Here is a 26,693-nt window from a genome sequence, read left to right as displayed (position 1 = left end):
GTCCATTTTGGGAACGGCCCAGAGCAGCATATGTTTGCTATGGGGATTTTCTCCTACTCTGGACAGTTCTTAAAATGGACAGAGATGTCAGCAGAGAGCACTGTGGTCATGATGTCAGCACAGAGCTCTGTGTTCCAAAAAGAAAAGAATTTCCTCTGTAGTATTCAGCAGCTAAAACGTACTGGAAGGATTACGTTTTTTTTTAACCCCTTAAGGACACATGACGTACTGGAACGTCATGTGTCCGCTTCCGATCTAGAACGTAGGGCGGGCCCGGCCTCTAACAAAGGCCGGGACCCGTGGCTAATAGCGCGCGGCATTGATTGCGCTGCCGCGCGCTATTAACCCTTTAGACGCGGCGTTCAAAGTTGAACGCCGCGTCTAAAGTGAAACTGAAACCATGCCGGTTAGCTCAGTGGGCTGTTCGGGATAGCCGCTGTGAAATCGCGGCATCCCGAACAGCTTACAGGATAGCAGGAGGGTCGGCAGTCAAGCGGCAGAATCATCGATCACTGGTTTCTTATGAGAAACCAGTGATCAATGTAAAAGATCAGTGTGTGCAGTGTTATAGGTCCATATGGGAGCTATAACACTGCAAAAAAAAAGTGACTAAAGATCATTTAACCCCTTCCCTATTAAAAGTTTGAATCACCCCCCTTTTCCCATAAAAAAAAAACACAGTGTAAATAAAAATAAACATATATGGTATTGCCGTGTGCGGAAATGTCCGAATTATAAAAATATTTCATTAATTAAACCGCACGGTCAATGGCGTGCGCGCAAAAAAATTCCAAAGTCCAAAATAGTGCATTTTTGGTTACTTTTTATATCATGAAAAAATGAATAAAAAGCGATCAATAAGTCCTATCAATGCAAACTACGTAGAAACGAAAGCCCCCAAAATTTACAAAACAGCGTTTTTTTTTTCAATTTTGTCTCACAATGATTTTTTTTTTCGTTTCACCGAAAATTTTTTGGCAAAATGACTGACGTCATTACAAAGTAGAATTGGGGGCGCAAAAAATAAGCCATCATATGGATTTTTAGGTGCAAAATTGAAAGAGTTATGCTTTTTTAAAGGCAGGGAGCAAAAAATGAAAATGCAAAAACAGAAAAAACCCCGGTCCTTAAGGGGTTAATAAAAAACCTACAAATCTGTTTAACTTTCTGGCACTAGTTAATTAAAAAATATATATTATTTTCCACCCGAGTACCCCTTAAGTCCTGTAAGTACTTGTTTCTCCAGCACATCTCACAGATGCTCATTTGGATTAAGATCTTATAATTTGGAGGCCAGGTCAACATTCACTCTCTTTCATGTTCCTCAAATTATTTCTGGACAATCTTTGCAGTGTGACAGGGGCATTATTCCGCTGAGAAAGGACACTTCCATTAGGGATTTCTGCTGCACAAAGGGGGTGGTCTTGGTCTTCTTGGCCATGTTTAGGTAGGTTGTATGTGTCACAGTGATTCAAGGTTGCTAGGTTTTCCAGCAGAATATTGTCCATCTCCACTGGCTTGTCTTCTTCACATCTCTTGTCCATGTAAGTGATGCACACGTAAAAGCAAACATGAGTCTTCAGACCAGGCGGCCTTTTTCCATTGCTCCATGGTCCAGTTCTGATGCTTACGAGCTCACTGTAAGTGCTTGTGCAGGGCACAGGGCTCAACTTGGGCATTCTGCCTGGTCTGTGGCTACACATGCCCGGTCTGTTCTGAGAGCAGGAAATTTTTCAGCAATTTGCTTGACAGTAGCACTTCTCTTGGGTCTGATAACACTGGCTTGCCTTTACATGACCTTGGGGTGCCCATGACCCTGTCCCTGGTTATCATGAAACAATAAATGTTAATCACGTTACCTCTCAGTGGTCTTAATGTTATGGCCAATCAATGTATATCACACTATGTAGATATCAACTAAGATAGATGGTTGTACCTAAGGATATAGGATGAAAACCTTACTGCCATGATGTCGACTGTAGATTCAAATGATAGATAATGGTTGTGCAGCTTTTTGGGTAAACTGCCAAATTGTCCCCCTATTAGTTATCAGTTGGAAGACTATGATTTGCAGAAGACTTCAGCCCTCCATAATACTGTTACCTTTAATGAAATCTCAGGACAAATACTGAATGGTGTCATTTTCATTAACCTTACAGATGTCTGCATCTCACCATTACTAACCTCTGAACCTACTGGGCTAAATTGTTTTAGATGATAAAATACATTGCTCCTTAAGTACAACAAAAAAAACTGGAACAGATGCCCATAGCATTTGATCAATTTCAGTTCCCATTTTTGTAATTAGGTTGATAAATGAGGTGACCTAATTTGGCATATTCTACACTTTTTGTCTATGCCAGCTACTGAATTTGTATACCAAACAGTTTGGTTTCTGCAAGGTAACCCAATATTGACTTGGTTTACAGAAGAAAAAATGTATGTTTAAAAAAAAAAAAAAAAAATATATATATATATATATATATATATATATATATATATATCATAAAATGTTGCAGTATCTTGTAATACCTTTTTTATTGGACTAACTGCATTTTGTAGAGAAGCTTTCGGGATTCCTCCCTTTATCAAGTCCAAAGCAAATCTAAGCTCACAAGCAGAAGACACAGGTTACATCTCACAAATATGCAGGGGTTAAGACAATAGATGTGGAGAATTCACACTAAGATGGGCCATAAATTGTCCTGTTATAGGAACACAGACTAAATAGATAAGGATGAGAAAAAGGGGGAGGAAGGGGGGAGCAGGGGAGAGACTGGTAATTAAACAGGACAAAGTGAGATACAAAAGAGAATACAGTACAGGTCATAAGACATTTTGATAATGAGATTAGAAGCTCAAATCCATATTGAGTCCCCTGTTTCTTGAGTCAAAAAACAGTATCATTTTGGCTTCAAATGTCTTTCTCTCTTGTGTGTTTTTGAAATGCCCTCTCAGTATCCTGATTGTAAGGTTATGTATGGAGGGGCCTGTTTGGGTGATATTATGTCCAACTGGGGTGCAGTAGTCATTTTCTTTATGGCGGTTGATTGAATGTCTGTAGATTCAGCCTTTCGTTGACTTTCTGAAAGGATGAATCTACACAGACATTCAATCAACCGCCATAAAGAAACTTGAGAAAGGGGGCGTGTCCTCTGAACGCCGGAAGTGTCCGGCAATCACTCGCCTGTCTACCCCTTTGTGAGAGGAAGGAAAGTCAGCTCCGTAATGCCAGCTGAGGGTGAAATCTGCACCGGAGGCTGTACAAGGACTGACGGGCGTTTTAGTGAGCACTGTGGGTGAAACATATTTTTGTATTTATATGCATTTGAAAAGTGCAGAACTCTCCGTATTTGTATTGCAATAATGGAAAACTAAAAAGCATTGAAAAAAGCACATATTATTGTCAAGTGGGACTCTTTCATTTGTGGTTGCCATTAGTTACGAAGTTGGAGCCTTCGTTTGTTCACACGAACTATAAGGTTTGTCTTCTTGTTCATATATGGACTCCATACATGACCTTACAATCAGGATACTGAAAGGGAATTTCAAGAACACACAAGAGAGAAAGACATTTGAAGCCAAAATGATACTGTTTTTTTACTCGAAAAACAGGGGACTCAATGTGGATTTGAGTTTCTTATCTCATTATCAAAATTTCTTATAACCTTTACTATACTGTACTGTATTCTCTTTTGCATTTCACTTTGTCCTGTTTAATTACCTGTCTCTCCCCTGCTCCCCCCTCCCTCCCCCTTTTTCTCATCCTTATCTATTTAGTCTTGTTCCTATAACAGGACAATTTATGGCCCATCTTAGTGTGAATTCTCCACATCTATTGTCTTAACCCCTGCATATCTGTGAGATGTAACCTGTGTCTTCTGCTTGTGAGCTTAGATTTGCTTTGGACTTGATAAAGGGAGGAATCCCGAAAGCTTCTCTACAAAATACCCCTGGTGCCTGGTTTACCAAAAAGTGCACTGTGTTAAAACAAAACTCCCCAAAGGTTGCAAAATTGCGGTTTTCTTTTACATTTTTTCACCATAAATAATGTTTTTGGTTTGCGTTGTAAATTTTTATGGTAAAATGAAAGGTGTCATTACAAAGTACAATTGGTCGCACAAAAAAAAGATGGAATAATGAGAGTTATGGCTTTCCTTTGTCCTTAAAGGGGTATTCCGGGCAAAAACATTTTATCCAATATCCAAAGGATAGGGGATAAGATGTCTGATCGTGGGGGGGGGGGCCCACCGCTGGGACCCCCGCGATCTCCCTGCAGCACCTGCATTCTAAGCGGGAGCTGCGTCTCCAGACAGAATGGAGGGGGCGTGGCATCAAGACCCCAGGCCCGGAAACCCGGATGTTTCCGAAACTGGAGACGCAGCTCCTGCATAGAATGCGGGTGCTGAGGGGAGATCGCGGGGGGTCCCAGCGCGATCCTTTGGATAGGGGATAAAATGTTTTTGCCCGGAATACCCCTTTAAAGAGGTACTCCACTGGAAAACATTTTTTTTTAAATCAACCAGTGCCAGAAAGTTAGAGATTTGTAAATGACTTCTATTAAAAAATCTTAATCCTTCCAGTACTTATCAGCTGCTGTTATGATCCACAGGAAGTTCTTTTCTTTTTGAATTTCCTTTCTGCCTGACCACAGTGCTCTCTGCTGACACCTCTGTTCATTTTAGGAACTTTCCAGAGCAGGAGAGGTTTTCCATGGGGATTAGCCCCTACTCTGGACAGTTCCTAAAATGGACAGAGGTGTCAGCAGAGAGCACTGTGGTCAAACAGAATGGTAATTCAAAAATAAAAGAACTTCCTGTTTATCATAACAGCAGCTGATAAGTACTGGAAGGATTAAGATTAAGACGTTATAATAGAAGTAATTTACAAATCTGTTTAACTTTTTGGCAACAGTTGATTTAAAAATTCCAGTGGCGTACTCGTTTAAGGCCAAAATGGGCTGTGTCCTTAAAGGAGATATCCAGTGGTGAACAACTTATGCCCTATCCTAACGGTCGGACCCCCCGCGATCTCCTGTACGGGGCCCCGACAGCCGGCGGGAAGGGGGCGTGTTGACCACTGCACAAAGCGGTGGCCAACACGCCCCCTCAATACAACTCTATGGCAGAGCCGAAGCGCTGCCTTCGGCAATCTCCGGCTCTGCCATAGCGATGTATTGAGGGGGCATGTCGGCCGCCGATTCGTGCGGTGGTCGACACCCGCTATTTGGCCGGAGAGCCTGGCCCCCGTACAGAGAGTTCGCAGGGGGCTCCAGCGGTCAGACCCCCCGCAATCTCAAACTTATCCCCTATCCTTAGGATAGGGGATACGTTTTTCACCACTGGACTACCCCTTTAAGGGGTTAAAAAAAAAAGAAGATTTTTCCATTATGTATGTGGCAAGAACAAGTATCAAGTACTGTCTGTCTGCTGGCTCCAGCAACTCAAGTACAGCCCTATATCAAGTACATATCCAAATCTAGCAACAGTGCCACCTAGAGGCCGTGCCTGTAGATGTAAATTATTTACAGATAAGGCTTCAATGTTTAGTCTTTAACATCAGAAGATAGAAACATAAGATCTGCTTGTCTGTCCGTCGGGTGGTTGTGCCTTGGATGTCTGCTTGAGTGTTTTTATTTTTATTTATTTTTTTAACCCCTCTAGATGAATGATCCCGAAAGAATTCTGGCAGTGAAATAGTTAAGCAGGATGACAGAACCAGCAACTCTGGTTTGTTTCTCTCCAGATTGACCAAGCAGCCGCAACACCATTGTTTTCATTGAGAGGAAGAAAAAAAAAATGTAGCAGCTCACATTTCTCTGAGCATACGCTGCCTTCTACTGTAGTGAGCTGTATGAACGCTGCCCTCGGCCCTGTGTTGGACGCAACGGGGCTCCGTCTTGGAATATTCTCCTTATTTGCCTTTTTCTGCAAATTTGGGCAGTCTGCATAAGTGAGTATAGAGAGGGGATGGTACCGTGGGTAAGGGTCTGACATGGATGGGATTGAGTAATTCTGCAAGTGCACCTTTAGAAGACACTATATATATATATATATATATATATATATATATATATATATATATACTGTATATTGTGTATGCTTACAGAAACAGCGCCACACTGGTTTGTGGTAGTTGCCTGGTATTGCAGCAACTTGGGGCTGAGCTGCCAGACGAATACCTGTAAACTAATGCGGTGCTGTGTCTTAAAGGAATAAATATTAGGCGGTAATTCTAATGCCGATAGCTCCTTTAAATGGAATTGAGTCCTTTTTAGGAGCCTTGTATTATTATTTTAGTAATGTTAATTTTCTTTTTTCTTTTTTTCTTCCTTTGTATTGTCATTGCTGTCTGCACATGTAATTGTTGTATCCACTAGAGATGAGCGAACTTACAGTAAATTCGATTCGTCACGAACTTCTCGGCTCGGCAGTTGATGACTTTATCCTGCATAAATTAGTTCAGCCTTCAGGTGCTCCGGTGGGCTGGAAAAGGTGGACACAATCCTAGGAAAGAGTCTACTATGACGTATCCACCTTTTCCAGACCACGGGAGCACCGGAAAGCTGAACTAATTTATGCAGGATAAGTCATCAACTGCCGAGCCGAGAAGTTCGCGACGAATCGAATTTACTGTAAGTTCGCTCATCTCTAGTATCCACCTTCCCATAATGAGCCATTAATGTGTAATACTACCCTGACGTAGAAATCCATATATTATGAGCTATTCGATCATTCCGTGAATGTCTCTTCTGTAGTCGTATAACGAAGGGGTGATGACATGAAGTTTAATTTTTCCTATCTAGCCATATACCTGGCCAAATATTAGATTTTGTTATGGATTTTAAGCAGTACGACCTTAGTAGTCACTGGGCTCCAAGCTGGATTTCTTCTGTCTAGCTCAGTGTTTCCCATCTGGGGTGCCTCCAGCTGTTGCAAAACTACAACTCCCAGCATGCCCGGACAGCCTTCGGCTGTCCGGGCATGCTGGGAGTTGTAGTTTTGAAACAGCTGGAGGCACCCCAGTTGGGAAACATTGGTCTGTCTAATAATTATAGTTTTATAATATAATTTTACATACTACTTATTCAGTTGGCACTCTTATAATTTAGCAAAGTCTATTTTTTACAGTAAAAGTTTTGTTCCAGGATTACAAAAAAAATAGGAGCCTGCTTTCCTCTCCAGAAATAGCGCCGTTCTTGACCATAGGTTGCGTCTAGTATTGCAGCTCATCTCCTTTACATGGACATGGCCCATTGACAACAGTTATATTTATTCTGATTCTACTTTATTTAGCCCTTATATCTCCCTGATGTATTTTTTTCCTACCCCAGTCATTGCAGAAAAGCTTTCCAAAATGTTGTGTGTTTATGTGCTCATAAAATGAATGGGTATATTTTGGCACTGATCGCTGCCATTGTCACCTTAGTTTTATAGCTCTCTTGCCATGGACAAAGAATTTTGTTTATGGCTTGTTGGAGTTCTTGCTCAAAGATATTACAAGATATATATGTGTGTATATATATATATATATGTGTATATATATATATATATATATATATATATATATATATATATATATAGAGGTATATACTGGGTTTTTGGGTTTGGTAATCTCTCCACACATGCCTGCTTTTCAGGTATTTCAGGTGTGTATGTTGTGTGCGCTGCTCTTCTTAAGTTGAAGGGCTGTACGGTTACCGATCAGTTTTACTTATTGGGAAACTGACAGGAGCTTCATCAACATTAAAGGGGTATTCCAGGAAAACCCTTTTTTTATATATCAACTGGCTCCAGAAAGTTAAACAGATTTGTAAATTACTTCTATTAAAAAATCTTAATCCTTTCAATAATTATCAGCTGCTGGCGTTGAGTTGTTCTTTTCTGTCTGGCCATAGTGCTCTCTGCTAACGTCTCTGCTTGTCTCGGGAACTGCACAGAGTAGAATAGGTTTTCTATGGGGGTTTGCTTCTAAACTGGGCGGTTCCCGAGACAGGTGTCATCAGAGAGCACTTAGTCAGAAAAGAACAACTCAACTTCAGCAGCTAAAAAGTACTGAAAGGATTAAGATTTTTTAATAGAAGTAATTTACAAATCTGTTTAACTTTCTGGAGCCAGTTGAGATATATATATATATATATAAGTCTTTTCCTGGAATACCCCTTTTAACCTGCTTCTGCAAGTTAATAGTACACGTAATGCAACATAGGTTACTTTATTCAGATCCATTGGCCATTCATGAGTTATAGACAAAAGTCCCAATATGTTAATTGGCTTCCTGGTGCACTTGGGGCTTTCCTTGGCCCCTTGATGCACCGTTCTGCCCGGCTGCATCAACCCTGTGAAATACCCCTTTATAAATATTCATATTCCTCAACCTGTCAGACATGTGCTGTGTCCTCTGATCAGTATAAGCAATCTAAGGGTTGCTTTTTAGAGTCCACTATGAGGACTTAGAAAGTGTAAAAAAAATAAATGAATAAAGTAAAAAAAAAATATAAACATATACGGTATATAAATAAAAAGCCCCCCCCCCCCCCTTAACAACAACCCATGATGTACATATACGCCATGGGCAGGTGAGGAGGGAGTATTGCTCGGTAGTCGTGCCCATTGACATTGACTGGTAATGACGGACATTGGAGATCGTTCTGATGTCTGTCTTTTCACTGTTTAAATGCTGGAATACCATTCTGGAAAACATTAAATCCCAAAAATCCCTGGTGTCTTGTGGCCCGATTGTCCTTACCTTGGTGTCTTGTATGGCTGAGTGCTTGTTAGCAATAGAGTGCCAATCGTATAGATCAATTTAATCACATTGACCTGTATAAGCGATCGACTGATTTCTTATAATAGGCCCATGAAAGTTTTTTTTTCTACGCTTTTATTTTCTAAATAAAACACTGTACTGCACTATTCTGTACGTCAATACAGTTAAAGCAAAACCTATAAATTGGGTATCACTGTATTTTACTACATAAAAAAGTAGGGTCCCCCACACTAATGACAGCAGGGTCCCCCACACTAATGACAGCAGGGTCCCCCACACTAATGACAGCAGGGTCCCCCACACTAATGACAGCAGGGTCCCCCACACTAATGACAGCAGGGTCCCCCACACTAATGACAGCAGGGTCCCCCACACTAATGACAGCAGGGTCCCCCACACTAATGACAGCAGGGTCCCCCACACTAATGACAGCAGGGTCCCCCACACTGATGACAGCAGGGTCCCCCACACTGATGACAGCAGGGTCCCCCACACTGATGACAGCAGGGTCCCCCACACTGATGACAGCAGGGTCCCCCACACTGATGACAGCAGGGTCCCCCACACTGATGACAGCAGGGTCCCCCACACTGATGACAGCAGGGTCCCACACACTGATGACAGCAGGGTCCCACACACTGATGACAGCAGGGTCCCACACACTGATGACAGCAGGGTCCCACACACTGATGACAGCAGGGTCCCCCACACTGATGACAGCAGGGTCCCCCACACTGATGACAGCAGGGTCCCCCACACTGATGACAGCAGGGTCCCCCACACTGATGACAGCAGGGTCCCCCACACTGATGACAGCAGGGTCCCCCACACTGATGACAGCAGGGTCCCCCACACTGATGACAGCAGGGTCCCCCACACTGATGACAGCAGGGTCCCCCACACTGATGACAGCAGGGTCCCCCACACTGATGACAGCAGGGTCCCCCACACTGATGACAGCAGGGTCCCCCACACTGATGACAGCAGGGTCCCCCACACTGATGACAGCAGGGTCCCCCACACTGATGACAGCAGGGTCCCCCACACTGATGACAGCAGGGTCCCCCACACTAACCTGAATATACAGGTTTCTAACACTTCTTACCAGGTTAAAACCTATGCAGTCTTTCAGGAGATATTCATCTTCTGGCTAATATGGTAATTTCTTCTTAGATGCACCGGAGGCGGCTGCTGTTTGTGCAAAGCTTCTTCTGCCCCCTTCAACAATACCCCTGCTTCTTTTGCCAAAAACTCAGTACCCTTCACAGACCTGCTGAGAAGGAGGGATGGATTTTTATGAGGGTAGAGAGGCCATAGAGGGTGGGGCTATCGCTGGAGTGGGCAGGAGAAGCATTGCACATACAGCAGCCGCCGCCAGTGCGGCGCCAAGATCAATATCTCCAGAATGGCTGAAACCATTGGTTAGAAGCGTATGATCTGTGATGTGTCGTTTTTATCGGTACTATTTTTGTTTTGATGTGGCTATTTTGATCACTTACATTTTTTTTTATTTTCTGCTATATGAACAAACCAAAAAGCTGCAATTCTGTACATAGGTTTATGTTTATTTACATTGCTTAACACTTTTTTATATTTTTATCAAATTTTTTTTGTTCCAATAGGGGACTATTACCTGCAATCTTTTGATTACAAACACTGTTCAATTCTATGCAGCAGCACCACATTGATCACTGTTACTGGCACTATGCTTCTCTAGGCTGCATAGGCAGACATGAGAAGCAGAGGCGAGATTGGACCACATGGATGCAAGTAGGGACCCTCATACAGGTTGATCGGGACCCCTCAAACGCGCCATGGAGGTTCCCTATCGCCACTTTCAAAGGACCTACAGCACATTTTTAACCCCTTTTAGATGCCGCAATTACATTTAATCGTGGCATCTAAAGAATTAATGCCGGACAGTTGTGAGTTTTCGGATATTCAGAATTAATAGTAGGTCCCCACTGCTGAAAACAGCCTGTGCTTTCTGGTTATGAAGCTAGCTTCATACACCCCAGACACGACCATGGCATACCTGTACGCCCTCTGGCTTCCAGGGGTTATTTGGCGGACTTATTTCTGAGACATATGTGTCCTATTCTATCCTTGCCTACCTGATGTTATTTAGATCTCCAGCTACTTATTTTTTTTACCTATATTTATTACCTATTTATTTTTCTGCTTTGTGGATTTCTGTGTAGATGTTGGTTTGTTGAGTGTTTTTAATATAAAACAAAACCAATACAATTAAAAAAATATATAGAGTTATCCTGGAGAAGACTGCTACAGGGTAAATTGTGTTATATGGTCCCATCTGTGATGACTATATGCCCTATAAACACCTATGGCTAGGATTTCTCCCCTAAACATCCCTAGTCCTAGATTCTCATTGTCCTTGCACCAGCATCCATGCCATCAGACAAGAGAGTGAACTGCTGCTTAGGAAATTGTCATGTAGAATAGAGGTTCTTGTCGCTGTGTCACCTGTGGTTGTATAATTGCTATGGGAAATTCATTACCTAATCTCTCCTGTGATAAAGCCTTTCCTGTTGTGTACTCAGAGATCTAAGTGATGTTCATGATTGCTCTGCTGCGACACTCTGCAGAAAGGTTATCACCTAGATTGACTGATTTATCTCCCCCATGACATAATGGTGCTCAGACTCCCTTTAAAGAGTGGAGCAAGGAACATAAATAAGCAACATGACCTTGCAGCACATTCGCCTTTACCGTCCATTGCCTGCAGAATAGAGTGGTAATGCTCCTAGACCACTATAGGGATGGGGAGAAGCACCAGGAATTGTTTCCTTTATCAGATTAAATAACAAATGTAATTTTCACTTATGAAGTACAACTTCTTAAGAAAAATAAATAAAAATTACAACATTTGGTAATGTTACCCTTAAAGAGGTACTCCGCCCCTAGCCATCTTACACCCTATCTAAACGATAGGGGATAAGATGTCTGATCGCGTGGGTCCTGCCAAAGACCCCGCGATCTCCCTGCTGCTCCCGGCATTCATTTAAAGCGCCAGGTGCGGTGCAGGAGGCTCGTGACATCACGTGCACTCCCCGCTTGTGATGTCATGGCCACGCCCCCTCAATGCAAGTCTATGGGAGGGGGCGTGACGTCCGTCACGCCCCCTCCCATAGACTTGCATGGAGGGGGCGTGGCTGCAATGTCATGAGCGGAACCTGGCCGTGATATCACAAGCCTCTGCCCCGCATCGCCAGTCATTCGACATGGAGCAAAGTTTGCTCCGTGCACTGGATGTCTGCAGTGCCGCAGCTGAGATCGCAGGGGTTCCCAGCGGAGGGACCCCCGCAATCAGACATCTTATACCCTATCCTTTGGAAAGGGGATAGGATGTCTAAAGGCTGAGTACACCTTTAAATGGTCAATAATCAACAAAATGTTCAGGATAAGATGCTGTGTGTACATAAGAAGCAGCACTATTTCTGGCCATTATATAGCTTGTATATGGTATTATTCACCAGTCTTTCTCTCTGCAGGCACCATCCCTTATTTTCAGTTGTTCTTGAGTTTGTCAGTGGAGATAGGGCTGTACAACTCATGTTTCCCTAGGCTATGAATGCATCCATTTAAGGCGATTCCACAAATTTTCTAACATCACAAAATCTGTCACAAATGCGGATTTTGCTGTAGATTCACTTTTGATTTCATAACTATGCATTCAAAGTGGGGAAATCCATCACAAATCCACAACATATGTTGTGACTGTAAGTAAGTATGGTCACAGCACAAAAGCAGCAGACTCCAATATGTAAAGAAGGCTGTGGTCTTTTATTGGTTACCAGCAGTGCAACGTTTCGGCTATAGGTTAGCCTTTGTCAATGCTTGACATAGGCTAACCTATAGCCAAAACGTTGCACTGCTGTGACCAATTCTGCTTGGATGTTGACACTCTGGACTGGTTATCCGGACGATCACTTGCACAGCAGCTGGGACCAGGTCCTGTCCTCCACCTTCTCTATATGTAAATAAGATCTATCCAGAGATTTTTCACTGGGTTTAAAGGAGAAGTCCGGCGCGCACTTTTTTCATTTTATCCCGTCCGGGCTGCAAAATAAAAGAAAACACACTTTCTCTTACCTGCCAACGAGCCCCTGGAGCTCCGGTACACTCCGGTACAGGTGTTTGGTCCCCGGGCTCTATTCTTCTTACATCCTGTTAGCCCGGCACGTCACACGGAGCTTCAGCCTATCACCGGCCGCAGCGATGTCCCGCCTCAGCTGGTGATAGGCTGAAGCTCCATGTGACGTGCCGGGCTAACAGGAAGTAAGAAGACTACAGCCCGGGGACCGAACACCTGTACCGGAGTGTACCGGAGCTCCGGGGGCTCGCTGGCAGGTAAGAGAAAGTGTGTTTTCTTTTATTTTGCAGCCCGGACGGGATAAAATGGAAAAAGTGGACGCCGGACTACTCCTTTAAGTCAGGGCTTTGGCAGGGCCACTTAAAGGGGTACTCCGGTGCTTAGACATCTTATTCCCTATCCAAAGGATAGGAGATAAGATGCCTGATCGCGGGAGTCCCGCCGCTGGGGATCCACGTGATCTTGCACGCGGCAACCCGTTTGTAATCAGTCCCCGGAGCGTGTTCGCTCCGGGACTGATTACCGGCGACTACAGGGCGGGCGGGGGCGTGATGTCACACGCCGCCCGCCCTGTAGTCGCCGGTAATCAGTCCCGGAGCAAACACGCTCCGGGGACTGATTACAAACTAGGTGCTGCGTGCAAGATCACGGGGTTCCCCAGCGGCGGGACTCCCGCGATCAGGCATCTTATCCCCTATCCTTTGGATAGGGGATAAGATGTCTAAGCACCGGAGTACCCCTTTAAGGACATTCACAGTTGTCTATAAGTCACTCCTGTGTTGTCTTGGCTGTGTGCTTAGGGTCATTGTCTTGTTGGAAGGGGAATCTTTGGCCCAGAATGAGGTTCAGAGCACTCATCAGATTTTCATTGACAACCCTGTCCCAGCTGCTGAAAAACACCCCAAGGCATGATGCCACCACCATGCTTTACTGTAGGGATGTTTTTATTTTTCCAGATCGGTTTCATGTGTAACTGTCCACTGTGCCATATAGCCCAGATTGGCAGAGTGCTGCAGTGATGGTTGGTCTTCTGGAAGTTTCTTTTTGTGCTATTAACACCTTTTTTCAAAGGTTTAGCACAACTTTCTGGTGCACAAAAGTGTCGCAGTTAACCCTTAAGGACGGACCCATTTTTTACCTTAATGACCAGGCTATTTTTTATTTGACTGGGTCTCTTTAAATGGTAATAACTTTAGAACCTTTCTCTGAGCGGAGCGATTCTGAGAGAGTTTTTTCGTGACATATTGTACTTTATATAAGGGTGCATTTGTTGACACATGCTGCATTTATTGTGAAAAACTCCAAAATATTGTGAAAAAGTGGAAAATTTCTGGTGTTTATTTTTTATGGTGTACACTGTGTGGTAAAAGTGATGTTGAATTTATTCTGTGGGTCAGTACGATTATGGAGATACCCATTTTATATAGCTTTTTATGTTGTTTTTCCTTTTTTGAGCAAAATTTTTTTTCTGCCATTCATTTTCTAACAGCTATTACTTGATAACCCTTTCAGGCCCTATGATCTTGTATAATTTGATGGCCTCTCCCTCACATGGCATATAATAAAAAGCTTTGTTTTTGTCTTTAGACTTTAGCACGGTTGTCCATGAGAAGTCGCCTTATCTATAGCCCCCCCCCCCACTCAAGGGTTGCCTCCTAAACACTGCCACCCTAGGAACATGTCCTTTGGAGTCTAATGGTACCAGGCAGGAATATACTGTAACTACTAATACAGCCTCCTATGTACAAGAATATACCTACTATGATACTGCCCCCTATGTACAAAAATATACCTACTATATTATTTATGTCCAAGAATATAATTACTATAACACTGCGACCTAAGTACAAGAATAGAACTACTATAATATTGTCTTCTATGTACAAGAGTAGAAGTGTCATTTATGTACAGGAATATGGATCTGAATGGTCATATTTCCATATCTTAAGATGCCAGTTGCCCTTTTGTCCTGTGCTGCCCTGGTATTACGTCATGCCAGCTTTCAGATATCACTGATGGGGGACTCATATGAGTTGTATCTAGTTTTACTAAGTGTATACATTACAGTTGTCCTACTGAGGTGCTCATGGATTTCATTGGACTTGTAAGGCCTGGTGCCTGTCTTCTCCAGAGTCATTTGAGTTCATTGATCTTCTTCCTCTGTCCATACAAACAATTATTCAGTAATGTTATCTGTACGCCTAAGGCTGGTGCAGTACGTTTTATTTAGTCCTGATGGATTGCATGCCTATGCAGTGTAGATGTGCTTCTTCCTGGAATGTATGCTCTCCCTCTCGATTTATTATTATTATTTTTTCCATAAATCAGGATCAGATGTTGATCCTGTTGTTTGGGGCTTGGGGTTCTTCTTCATTTTCTTTTTCCAAAATATAATTTTTGTGGCTAAACCATCTAGAACATTCAAGAGGAAAATACCATTCTATTTTAGAGTAAGGTTTATTTTTACAGTATGTGTAATTATGGTGCTCAGTCTTTTTATGTGGTTTCTAGTGGTTCTGCAGAGGAGTTGCTGAGTCAGTTTAAAGGGTCACATACTCAAATCCTCGATCATGTGGGATTAGAAAAGGTTAGGGCCTAAGAAAAGGTGCATAATGCACAGCAAATGGGAGGCCACCAGGAAAATAGGAAAAGCATGTGTTTAGCTAAAATATTCTGTTGGCTCACATTTCTCTAATTGTAATCTACATTTTACAATAGAAAGTTTCTGAAACTTTCCTAAAATATTTCAACATTTTCTTAGTTACCAGGGCACAAATCCCATCTGTCAACAAAATGTCAGTGTCTGCATATTTGACATTTTGACACACAAGCCTTTCAGTGACACACCTAGAACGGGAAGGACGACATAGCACGGGGGATGCTCCCTCTCACAGGGGTAGATGTTTTGGTTTGGGATTTGAGTGCGATATTCAGAGATCTGAAACATCTAGTCACACAGACCACATTTATTCAATACTACTTTATGTGATGTCATCATATGAGATGTGTTCTTTAGCCTTGATTGGAGTGTAGTACATACAGCTAATTTTAATTGACCATACACATCAGATGAATGTCAGCGGGACTGCTTGGCAATCTATTGTCTATGGGGATGTCCTAACTACCACTGATGGTGGATGTGAGGGATGTGGATGTGAGGGAGGATCATGCTGTTGGTTTTACCAAGCCTTTCCTATCTTCTTTGGTTGTGATCTCACTGGAGGTGTCTGGCAGCAGCTTAGCTGCCTGATGCAGGGGCTGTGCCATTAAGTACAAGGCAATCGGTGCTTGAAGAAAGGATTCTTTACATGGCCCAAATATTGGGAGTGAACAGATGCATGAACAAATACTGGATCAATTGTGTGCCCATTTACTTCTATCATTGTTGGAAGCACATCCCCTGTTTACATGGGGACATGTGCTGCTAACTTTTAGTGATTTGTAGGGCTGCATAATCTATGCAAGTTCTTTGGCTTGACTGCTGGGCATTTAACATTGAGCAGTAAGTGGCCCCATCAGCTGGTAATCGCCCTGTGTAACAGGCCATTTTTCAGTACACGCATATGCATGCTTAGTCAAGCTTGTATGTATGGGAGGTCAGCAGGAATAGTTGTCAGACAAATGAAAGTTTGGCCAACAGCTATCTAAGGTGAATGGCCATCAATTCAAGGAAAAAGACAAAGTACTTTGATTAGGTTTTAAGTATTCTGAAATTGGGAGAGGAGGAGGATGCTGCTGCCAGACTCCTCTGGTGTCCTCTTATCTCCCTGAGAACAAAAGGATTGGGCACTTGAAATCTGACATGCGTAATCCATCGGAAGGAGGGTCAAGAGACTTCCATACAAAATAAATAGTTGGTGGTCCTTTCGAATTCATTAGGTTTGAACAACACGTCTGATATGTGTGACCGACTTAAAGGGGTAGTTCGGTTTTGAAAATTGTGTTTAAATAAGACAATCCCCCCAAGATATATAACTTACTAATATAGTGTTATCACTAGAGATGAGCAAAGTTACAGTGATTCGATTCGTCACAAACTTCTCGGCTCGGCGGTTGATGACTTTAGCCTGCATAAATTAGTTCAGCTTTCAGGACTCTCTCCTAGGACTGTAGCGATCTTTTCCAGCCCACCGGAGCACCTGAAAGCTGAACTAATTTATGCAGGCTAAAGTCATCAACCGCCGAGCCGAGAAGTTTGTGACGAATAGAATCACTGTAACTTTGCTCATCTCTGGTTATCACGAATTTTCCTGGCTTCAACATGTTTTGGGGTGATTTACCTCTGAAAGGAAGTTCTTTTCACTTTTTTAGGGTGTTTTGTTAGGTTGTCTCCAGCTCCTCAGCTCCTCCCTCTTTCTCAAGGAGTGCGGCTAGATCTTGCCTCCGAGTTTTATCCCCACCCTCTGCCCAATTTAAATACTGAAATACCACAAAAAGGCCTTGGGCAGATATTTGACCTAGTCTTCTAATCTCAGAAAACTCCTTTAAATCATCCGTCCTTCAAATAATGTTATAAAAGGTTCAACATTTCCGTTTTTTAATCTGACGCACAGAGTTGCAGTGTGCCTATGCTTCTTGTTTTTAAGGGAGACATAAGGATGTCTATATAACAAATAAAGATGCAGTATTCCCTGAGCAGATGTAGAAGAGGTGATTGGAAAATGGCTCCATCTGTCTTCGGTGCAATTGAGGTTCCTCGTACCAGAACAGAGCTGATAGCTAGAAGCAATGTCTGTGGAGATGGGCTTATTTGCATCTTACCCATATGGTTAAAAGTTTTAGAAATAGACAACACTGTAAAAAAAAATAATGCCCTAAACTACAGTAGAAGTTTTAGGTGAAGCGTAACTCAAGACTGTGGATGGAAACAGAAGACTTTTTTTATGCAGCTTGTTTTGTTTACCGTATTTTTCGTCATATAAGACGCTCCGGCATATAAAACGCACCTAATTTTATAGGATAAAAATCTAGAAAATAAAGATTCTGAACCAAATAGAATGTAAAGTATAGGACAGTGATCTTCAACCTGCGGACCTTCAGATGTTGCAAAACTACAACTCCCAGCATGCCCGGACAGCCAACGGCTGTCCGGGCATGCTGGGAGTTGTAGTTTTGCAACATCTGGAGGTCCGCCGGTTGAAGACCACTGGTATAGGAGGTAATACTCACATGTCCCCGCCGCTCCGGACCCGTCACCGCTCATCACCGCTGCCCTTAATGTCGCCCTCCATCGCTGTCGCCGCGTCCCCGGGGTGTCTCCGTCGCTCCGGAACGTCTCTGCTGCCCGGTATCCTCTCTCTCCGTCGCCGCCATGACGTCGCTACGCACGCCGCTCCTATTGGATGACGGGACGGTGTGTGCGTGACGACGTGATGACGACAAAGGAGAGCGCTGGCCATGCATGGGATCCCGGCACGGAGCAGACACCGAGGAGGCAGGTAAGGTCCCTCCCGGTGTCCTGTAAGCTGTTCGGGACGCCGCGATTTCACCGCGGCGGTCCCGAACATCCCGACTAAACAGCCGGGTAAGTGTTATTTTGGCTTCAGACGCGGCGGTCAGCTTTGATCACCGTGTCTGAAGGGTTAATACAGGGCATCACCGCAATCGGTCCCGGCCGCTGATGGCCTCAGGGACCGCCGCGATAGGTGTGTATTCGCCTTATAAGACGCACTAACTTTTCCCCCCCAAAACGGAAAAAGAAAAAGTGCGTCTTATACGGCGAAAAATACGGTATGTTATATTACAAAAGGCCTCAGCGGAACTGTCTTTAAAGTTCTTGGTATACACGAGTTTGCAGCACTGGTGTAAGGCACTTCTATAAATACCAATAAAGATGCATTTGTTGAACATATCATGGAGTCACTTATGTTTAGTCTGTGTTTCTATTGTATTGGTGACTTTTTTTATCCTTATCAGAGATGGTTCTGGGAATAAAACACTAACATTTAAAGTGTTTGATGGTCTGTGATTAAGGTCATGAGACCAAAACGCGTCAGTCCTGACTGATGTGCTGTGTTTTTTATGTTGTGTGGATTGCACCTGTATTTTTGTATGGATTCAATGAATAAAAGGATGAATTTTATCTGGAGTCATGCTGCTGAAACTACACGTTGGTGTGCCTCTTGAAAATGTAAAGTGTGTGATTTATAATGGGCAAGGTGGATAGTCTGCTTTCATAAAACTAGTGTTACTAAGGGAAGAATGTGAGAAGGAAATAGACCATGACAAGTCTTTGCGGTTCATTGCCTTCCAGATTGTGAAAGTTCAGTACTCAGCCAGCCTGTTGTTTCTGCTGAATAGATCTTATATTTTGTGTTTTTATGACAGTCCTGTAAAATAAACTCTCAATGTGATTTATGCATTTTGAAAAAATAAATCTTGATATGAAACTTACCCTTCCTGAAATGTTTTCATTCATATTACAACCTATAGACTATGAGAAAACTCTACTTGTGAGTCTGCTCTGGGGGATGTTCCTGACGGAATGTATAACAGACCACCGCTGGTCATCACTCAGGTTCACCTAACAAAATACCTGAATACCTAGAATTCCACTGTACGAAAGGTCGTGGAAAGGTTTTTAATATGTACCTGAAGTTTATTTTCTGTCCTTGCTTCAGTGATCTCCTGAATAATAGAGGGATATTTCTAGCAATGTTACTATTGCCTTTACTAAACTACCACTTTAATAAACTTTACTGACAGTCTTTCTTCAAAGGGGTTATCCCAAAATGAAAAATGTTAACACCTATCCGCAGGATAGGTAATAACTAGCTGATCAGTGGGGGTCCGCCTATTGGTATTCTCACCAATCTCAAGATCGGAGGTAGATTATTCCCCATATATGTAATTCTTTATGTGGCTTCCAAACATTGCTGAGATCAGCACGCTCTTAAGCACTGCTCAGACCACCACTGATCTCAAGAATGGAAGTCCCTTGAGTAAGTGGAGTACAGTGCTTGATGTGTGACGTGGGACCTCTCTTGTGCTCAGTATGGGTCACAGTGGTCGGACCCACACTGATCAGTTAGTTATGTATCCTGTGGATAGGGGAGTACTTTTCATTTCAGCATAACACCTTTTAATCTTAGAATAACCCACAATGACCATGTGAAGAAGGGAACATTCTCTCTCTCTCTCTCTCTCTCTCTCTCTCTCTCTCTCTCTCTCACTCTCTCTCTCTCTCTCTCTATATATCATCTATCTCTCTCCCTCCCTCTCTCTCTCTCTCTCCCCCTCTCTCTCTCTATATCTATATATATATATATATCTATATCTATATATATATAAAATCAAATGTATGGTGTCTTTTCATTGCCTCACATGTACTTCTCTCATAAGATGGTAAATGTTACCATGTAAGTTTTCACGTAAGTAGGCAGTGGTTTGTCACCATGTAAGTAGGCAGTGGTTTGTCACCATATAAGTAGGCAGTGGTTTGTCACCATGTAAGTAGGCAGCGGTTTGTCACCATGTAAGTAGGCAGTGGTTTGTCACCATGTAAGTAGGCAGTGGTGTGTTACCATGTAAGTAGGCAGTGGTTTGTCACCATGTAAGTAGGCAGTGGTTTGTTACCATGTAAGTAGGCAGTGGTTTTTTACCATGTAAGTAGGCAGTGGTGTGTTACCATGTAAGTAGGCAGTGGTTTGTCACCATATAAGTAGGCAGTGGTTTGTTACCATGTAAGTAGGCAGTGGTTTGTCACCATGTAAGTAGGCAGTGGTTTGTCACCATATAAGTAGGCAGTGGTTTGTCACCATGTAAGTAGGCAGTGGTTTGTTACCATGTAAGTAGGCAGTGGTTTGTCACCATGTAAGTAGGCAGTGGTTTGTTACCATGTAAGTAGGCAGTGGTTTGTCACCATGTAAGTAGGCAGTGGTTTGTCACCATGTAAGTAGGCAGTGGTTTGTCACCATGTAAGTAGGCAGTGGTTTGTCACCATGTAAGTAGGCAGTGGTTTGTCACCATGTAAGTAGGCAGTGGTTTGTCACCATGTAAGTAGGCAGTCGTTTGTCACCATGTAAGTAGGCAGTGGTTTGTCACCATGTAAGTAGGCAGTCGTTTGTCACCATGTAAGTAGGCAGTCGTTTGTCACCATGTAAGTAGGCAGTCGTTTGTCACCATGTAAGTAGGCAGTGGTTTGTCACCATGTAAGTAGGCAGTGGTTTGTCACCATGTAAGTAGGCAGTGGTTTGTCACCATGTAAGTAGGCAGTGGTTTGTCACCATGTAAGTAGGCAGTGGTTTGTCACCATGTAAGTAGGCAGTGGTTTGTCACCATGTAAGTAGGCAGTGGTTTGTCACCATGTAAGTAGGCAGTGGTTTGTTACCATGTAAGTAGGCAGTGGTTTGTCACCATGTAAGTAGGCAGTGGTTTGTCACCATGTAAGTAGGCAGTGGTTTGTCTTTGTCTAAAGCCATCTAGTAACTGTAGGGATCAATGTTTTGTGTAATAGTGGGGGATTCAGACACGTTTTGACTATATACCTATATTTGGACATGGTGGCTATATCATTTTTTTTTGCCCTAACTGCTACATGGCTACAAAATGCAGTGGTCTAATAATAATAAAAACAATGATTATAATATTTATGTATATTGTGCCAAGGGGAGTGAGGGCCCTGCTCATAAGAGCTTACAATCTATTGGAAAATTGGGGCAATTCACAAGCCAGTAACAGCATCTACAGGTACAAAATGCATATGAGTACATGAAGTAAGGGAGACCAAATGGGCAGAGGGATAGGCCTGACTAATAATGTGTTTCTAGGGCAAGCTTGTCTGATTGTCTGGGGTATTATATACTGGAGAACTAGTGCAGCAAAAGAAAAGTCTTGAAGAGGGATTTAGAGCTTGGCTTTATAAAAGAATAACAGAGAGCCTGGGTAGGGTGGTAGACTGAGATGAAGGGAGGTGCAGCACTGGGGAGAGTTTTGTTGGTGAAAATAGGGGAGTTTAGCTTGTATTGTAAGTTTAATTGGCAGCCAGGGCAGTGACTGGCATCGGGGAGGAATTTATTGTGATCATACATTAATGTTTTGCCAGTCTGTTTACAGATCTCTTTTAAATTGTACATTTCACCACTAATATTTAGTTAGTGGCCCCTTGTGTGAATGCAGCCTTAGGTAAGTTCCACACTAACTTATTATAGGAACATTTTTGTACCCAAATTACATCCTGACTGTGGTTTTATTGACCTGAACTCGGTAGATCTGTACCTTGCTATGCATTTGAGTCATAAACCTATGGTCGGGCCCACCAGGACATTATATGAGCACCAAAATTCATATAATAACCTGGTATGAAAGTGACCTTTTGGTTTACAATTTAGTATCATATACTACTAAAAGCATAAACACTGCAGATTGCAAAATGCTAAGTGGTATGTAGTAAAAAAAAAAGGCAATTTGCACTAAAAACCTACAATTTGTTTTGATTTATTGCATGAAAACTAAATAAAATTTGATAAAGCCCTCTGTACTTTTATATGGCACCCTTTTTGGAAGCTCCTTTAAAGGGGTACTCACATCTTATCCTGTATCCAAAGGATAGGGGATAAGATGTCTAATGTTGGGGGTGCCTGGCTGCTGGGATTTCCCCCTAGAGTGGCGTGACATGACGTAATGATCATGACCATGCCCCCTGAAGCTGGCGTTCTGAACATTAGGCTAGGTTCACACTGCGTTCATATATATCAATTGGCATGAATCATAAATATTCATAACAAGGTCTAAATAGACCTCAGGGTCCTAGGAAGGGTGCCAGTTCAATTCGATTGTTCAGGCCAAGGACGCCGGCAGCATCGAGCTTCATAATCCAGGCAGAAAATTTCCGGGCAGATTTCGAGTGCAGCCAGTCGGCGCTTGAACCGCACGGACACTGCAGTCTCCAATAGACTGCAATGTCTTCCGCAAGTATTTCCGCCTGAAGAATGAGCAATGCCATTCTTCAGGCAGAAATATTTAAGTGGGTTTTCCGTTCACAAATTCTGCTTCACAAATTCCGAAGTGTGAATTTGTGAACGGAAACCCCATCACTATACAATACATTTTAGTGAACGGAATTTCTGCCTGCAATTTCAAAGCGGAATTTCAGGCGGAAATTCCGTAGTGTTAACCTAGCCTAAATGTTCAGAACGCCGGGGTGCCGGCGCAGAGATCGCGGGGGGTCCCAGCAGCCGGAGCTCCTGCGATCAGACACCTTATCCCCTATCCTTTGGATAGTGGATACGATCTCTAGGGGCAGAGTACCCCTTTAAATTGGTAGCTGATAGTTATGTGGCTTTTGGTATAGTTTTATTTCTTTGTTCTAGCTTTGTTTCAGGTTGGTGGATTTCATTTTTTCTACTTGAAACAGAAAAAGACCAATATACAGTCTGAACAGACGCTCCTGGGTTCCATGCTGGGTCTGTAGCACATTGCAGACTTTGTATGTGTCACTTTTAGTAAAACTCCTTTTTTTGAGATGGTGTTGAAAAGAAAAACTCTGCAATGACTGTAGGAATGCAGAGACTCAGCGCCATGCAGAGAATTTGCATTAAATGAGACTCATTGTTTCTTGATGAAATTATTCAAAACAGGTGTAGGGAAAAGGGAGGGAGGGGACAGAGTGCCAGAAAAATCAACATTTCATTTCTCTCTCTCTCTTTTTTAGGATTTGTCCTGTGTATGGAGGGAGGTTCAGAGTCTCGAGTTCACCTCCTGGATTGCGGTTTGTTTCCAAGGTAGGCCTTGTGTTGGACCTCATCTTTTTAAGCTTTCTGCACAATATGAACTTATTGTTTATTTATCCTTTGCAGAAAATAATAGGGTATTTTCACATGTTGCATTTTATCAACGATTTTTGCTGGAATGATACGATCATGACTTAACCACCAGTGGTAAATGCACAGAGAAGGGGTCAGACCCTGAAGGTTTCTGGTGAGGATGGAGGGTAATGTTTTTCCTGACTGTTTAACATAATTTCAATTTTCTTGAAAAAAAGATTAATGTTTGCATCAATTAAGTAAACCACAGCACAAATATAACAAAATATGATCACAAAGTTCTCTATAGTAATGAGGGTACAAGAGTCTAATAGGTACTACAGGTCTAACAGGTACTACTATACAGTGAATGTGGTTTGGTCAAATAACACTGAATGTACAATAAATTTCTGATCATGACTTGTTAATAGCTTAAAGCCATATTGTTAATTAAAGGGGTACTCCACTGACCCACTGTCCGTAACATTTTGTTCTGAGCCCTGGGTGCAGGCTGCGGGGGTCGTGACATCGCTGCCACACCTCGTTTCTAAGATCAAGTGTAGTATCTGTTCTTATCAGTTGTTTAGTCTTTCCCATTGATGTAGGATGGATGCTGCATGGAGGAGCAGGTGTTCCGGGGCTGGTGCCACAACACCAACTCAATGGCTGCCCTGATGTGACCTGTTTCTTCCAGGTCTCACCAGAGGCTGAGAGGGTCTAGAGCCGAGGTACTTTTGTGCCTCGGCGAGTGGTGACCCTGAGTTGCCGAAACCCACTCAGTGTTATAGCTCACTGAGTGAACGCACTGCACCATACTCTTCACCTTTGGCACTCACCCTTGATATCCCGGCCTTCTGGGTAGGATCAGGGAATTTTTATAGACCCGACCGGATGACCGGGCAATATATCTGCACTTATCCACGTTTTTTTTTTGTATGTCACTGTCCCACTTTTACGTGTTTGTTTGTACACAGGATTTGTCAGGATGCGGAAGCCTCCCTGCAACCCCTGGGCATCTTTGCTTCGGTCGAGATGCCATCAGTATACGGCTCCTTGGCTGATACCTTGGTTAATGCCTAGGTTGAAGCCAGGTGCATTTGTGGTCTCTTAGTAGCTTTGGCGAAAAGGGGCATCGAACCTGGATCCTTGCTGGTGACTTTTGGCTCAGAGGTTAAGGATAGGTTGGTTGGGGGGCCTCTCTCCTGTTGGAAAAGGGCTTAGCGATAGACCGCATCCTTTGTGCACTTTTTTAGTGTGACACATTTTGCACTTTTTCCTGCACTTTGGATGATAGAGCACTTGCCTCGGCCCCCCTTTTGATGTCACACCACGCCACCTCAATGCAAGTCTATGGGAGGGGACATAGCGGCTGCATTGAGGGGGCGTGCGAGACATCACTAGGGCGTGACCGGGACATCACAACCCCCGCAGCCTGCATACAGCGTTCGGAACAAAAAGTGGGGCAGGGGAGTACCCCTTTGAATAAACTTTTGACATTTTTCACATCACATAAGTGTATGGAGCCCGTCTCCTGCAATCATTTGGACTGAACAGCGAGCCAGGGAGTGAAGTGCACAACTGACTGCTTCTCCTAGCTATTTCCTATGATTGGAGGGGGTTTCGGGACTGAGACACTGATATAAACTTTTGACCTGTCAGTCCGACATGTTGAAAGTTCATTTAAATGACAGTAACACTTTGAGAATTCCAAAATGACAGGTTAATATTTTGTAACATAGTACAGTTATTTTTGTGTTTGTATAAGGCACAACTACTTGTATAAGTTTGTATACTGAGTTCACACTACTGAATCAGAGGTTCCATTCAAAGACTCCATCAGTATTTCTGTCTGATTTTATGAGAAGTGTAACACAGGAGTGCAGCGCTATACTTCCTGTAAAAAAGATAGCCACCATGGCAGAGATCAATGGACCCTATTATAGGTGATTGGGATCCATAGGGCAGAGTGGGTTAAAACAGAGATCATGACGGCAGTGTAAAGAGAGCCATTGTCGTATTAGAAGACCCACAGCATATTTCTGATCTGCATGTATAATTGATGTGCCATGGATCTGCACAAGGGCTTGGGCTTCAGAAATAAGCAAAATAAACTTTAACTCTCCCTCCTACAGTCCCTCCGCTGCTCTTGCTGCTTCCTGGGGATGGGAATGTCACAGAGCCGTCAGCCTATCACCGGCCGCAGCTGAGCGCACTGTCATGTAAGGAGCCAGCCGGCTTCTTACATGACAGTGCGCCCAGCCTATCACCGGCCGAGGTGGGACATCGCTGCATCCGGTGATGGGCTGATGGCTCTGTATTGTTCCCATCCCCAGGAAACAGCATGAGGCTCGCATCGCTGGACCGTGAGGCCGGTAATGGGGAACGAAGGAAGGTGAGTTAAAGTTTATTTTGTTTATTTTTGCAGCCTGGGCACAGGATAGTACAGTAGGGGGGATGGGGAGCAGCGCTCTCGGGTCACATATTAGTGGGGGACAGCGCAGCGCCGGGCTGATAAACTGAGCCGGCTTCTTACATGACAATGGGCTCAGCCTATCACCAGCGGAACATCAGTGCGGCCTGTGATAGGCTGACGGCTCTCCAATGTTCCCGTCTCCAGGAAGGAGCTCCGGACCGACGGGGAAGGTGAGTTAAATGTATTTTATCTTTTGCATCCCGGGCATAGGGATACAGCGTACAGTATAGAGTGTCAGCGCCGTCGGTCCGCATCAAAAAGGAGGACAAGGAGGGCAGCACTTGCGGGTGATATGTGAGTATTTGCCCCGATTGGGACAGTGCAGTGCTGATATTTTATTGGTGGGGGGGGGGGGGGGGGGGAGAACTGCGCTTGCAGGTCACATATGATTAGTTCCCCGATGTGGGGACAGCACAGCTCTGGGCTGATAATTCATTCATTCCCGAGGCGGAGGGGCCAAACCGGTATTGCGGTATGGGGAAAAATTCATATCGTGCAGGACAAAAATTTCGGTATGAACCGGTATACCACCCAGCCCTATGCTCTACACTACACAACCAGACTGCTGTTATAGGGACTGCTCTACATTAGACAG

The 26,693-nt window shown here is 43.4% G+C and overlaps 1 protein-coding gene across 5 annotated transcripts in view; it reads left to right on the top strand.

Moving 5' to 3' along the window:
• TANC2 (tetratricopeptide repeat, ankyrin repeat and coiled-coil containing 2) overlaps positions 1-26,693 on the top strand; it is a 532,732-nt gene that overhangs the window by 129,923 nt on the left and 376,116 nt on the right. For 3 of the 5 annotated variants that reach the window (XM_056548535.1, XM_056548534.1, XM_056548531.1), the window contains exon 3: positions 23,535-23,604. The exons of 1 other annotated variant lie outside the window; for it this stretch is intronic. The gene's annotated coding sequence lies outside the window, so the exon portion shown is untranslated. Of the gene's footprint in view, positions 1-5,663; positions 5,953-23,534; positions 23,605-26,693 lie in introns of all 5 variants that reach the window. One more of the 5 variants, XM_056548532.1, reaches the window with a different exon arrangement.

Source organism: Hyla sarda, chromosome 12 (assembly GCF_029499605.1).
Source record: "Hyla sarda isolate aHylSar1 chromosome 12, aHylSar1.hap1, whole genome shotgun sequence".
NCBI lineage: Eukaryota > Metazoa > Chordata > Amphibia > Anura > Hylidae > Hyla > Hyla sarda.
This window is presented reverse-complemented; position numbering and strand designations above follow the sequence as displayed.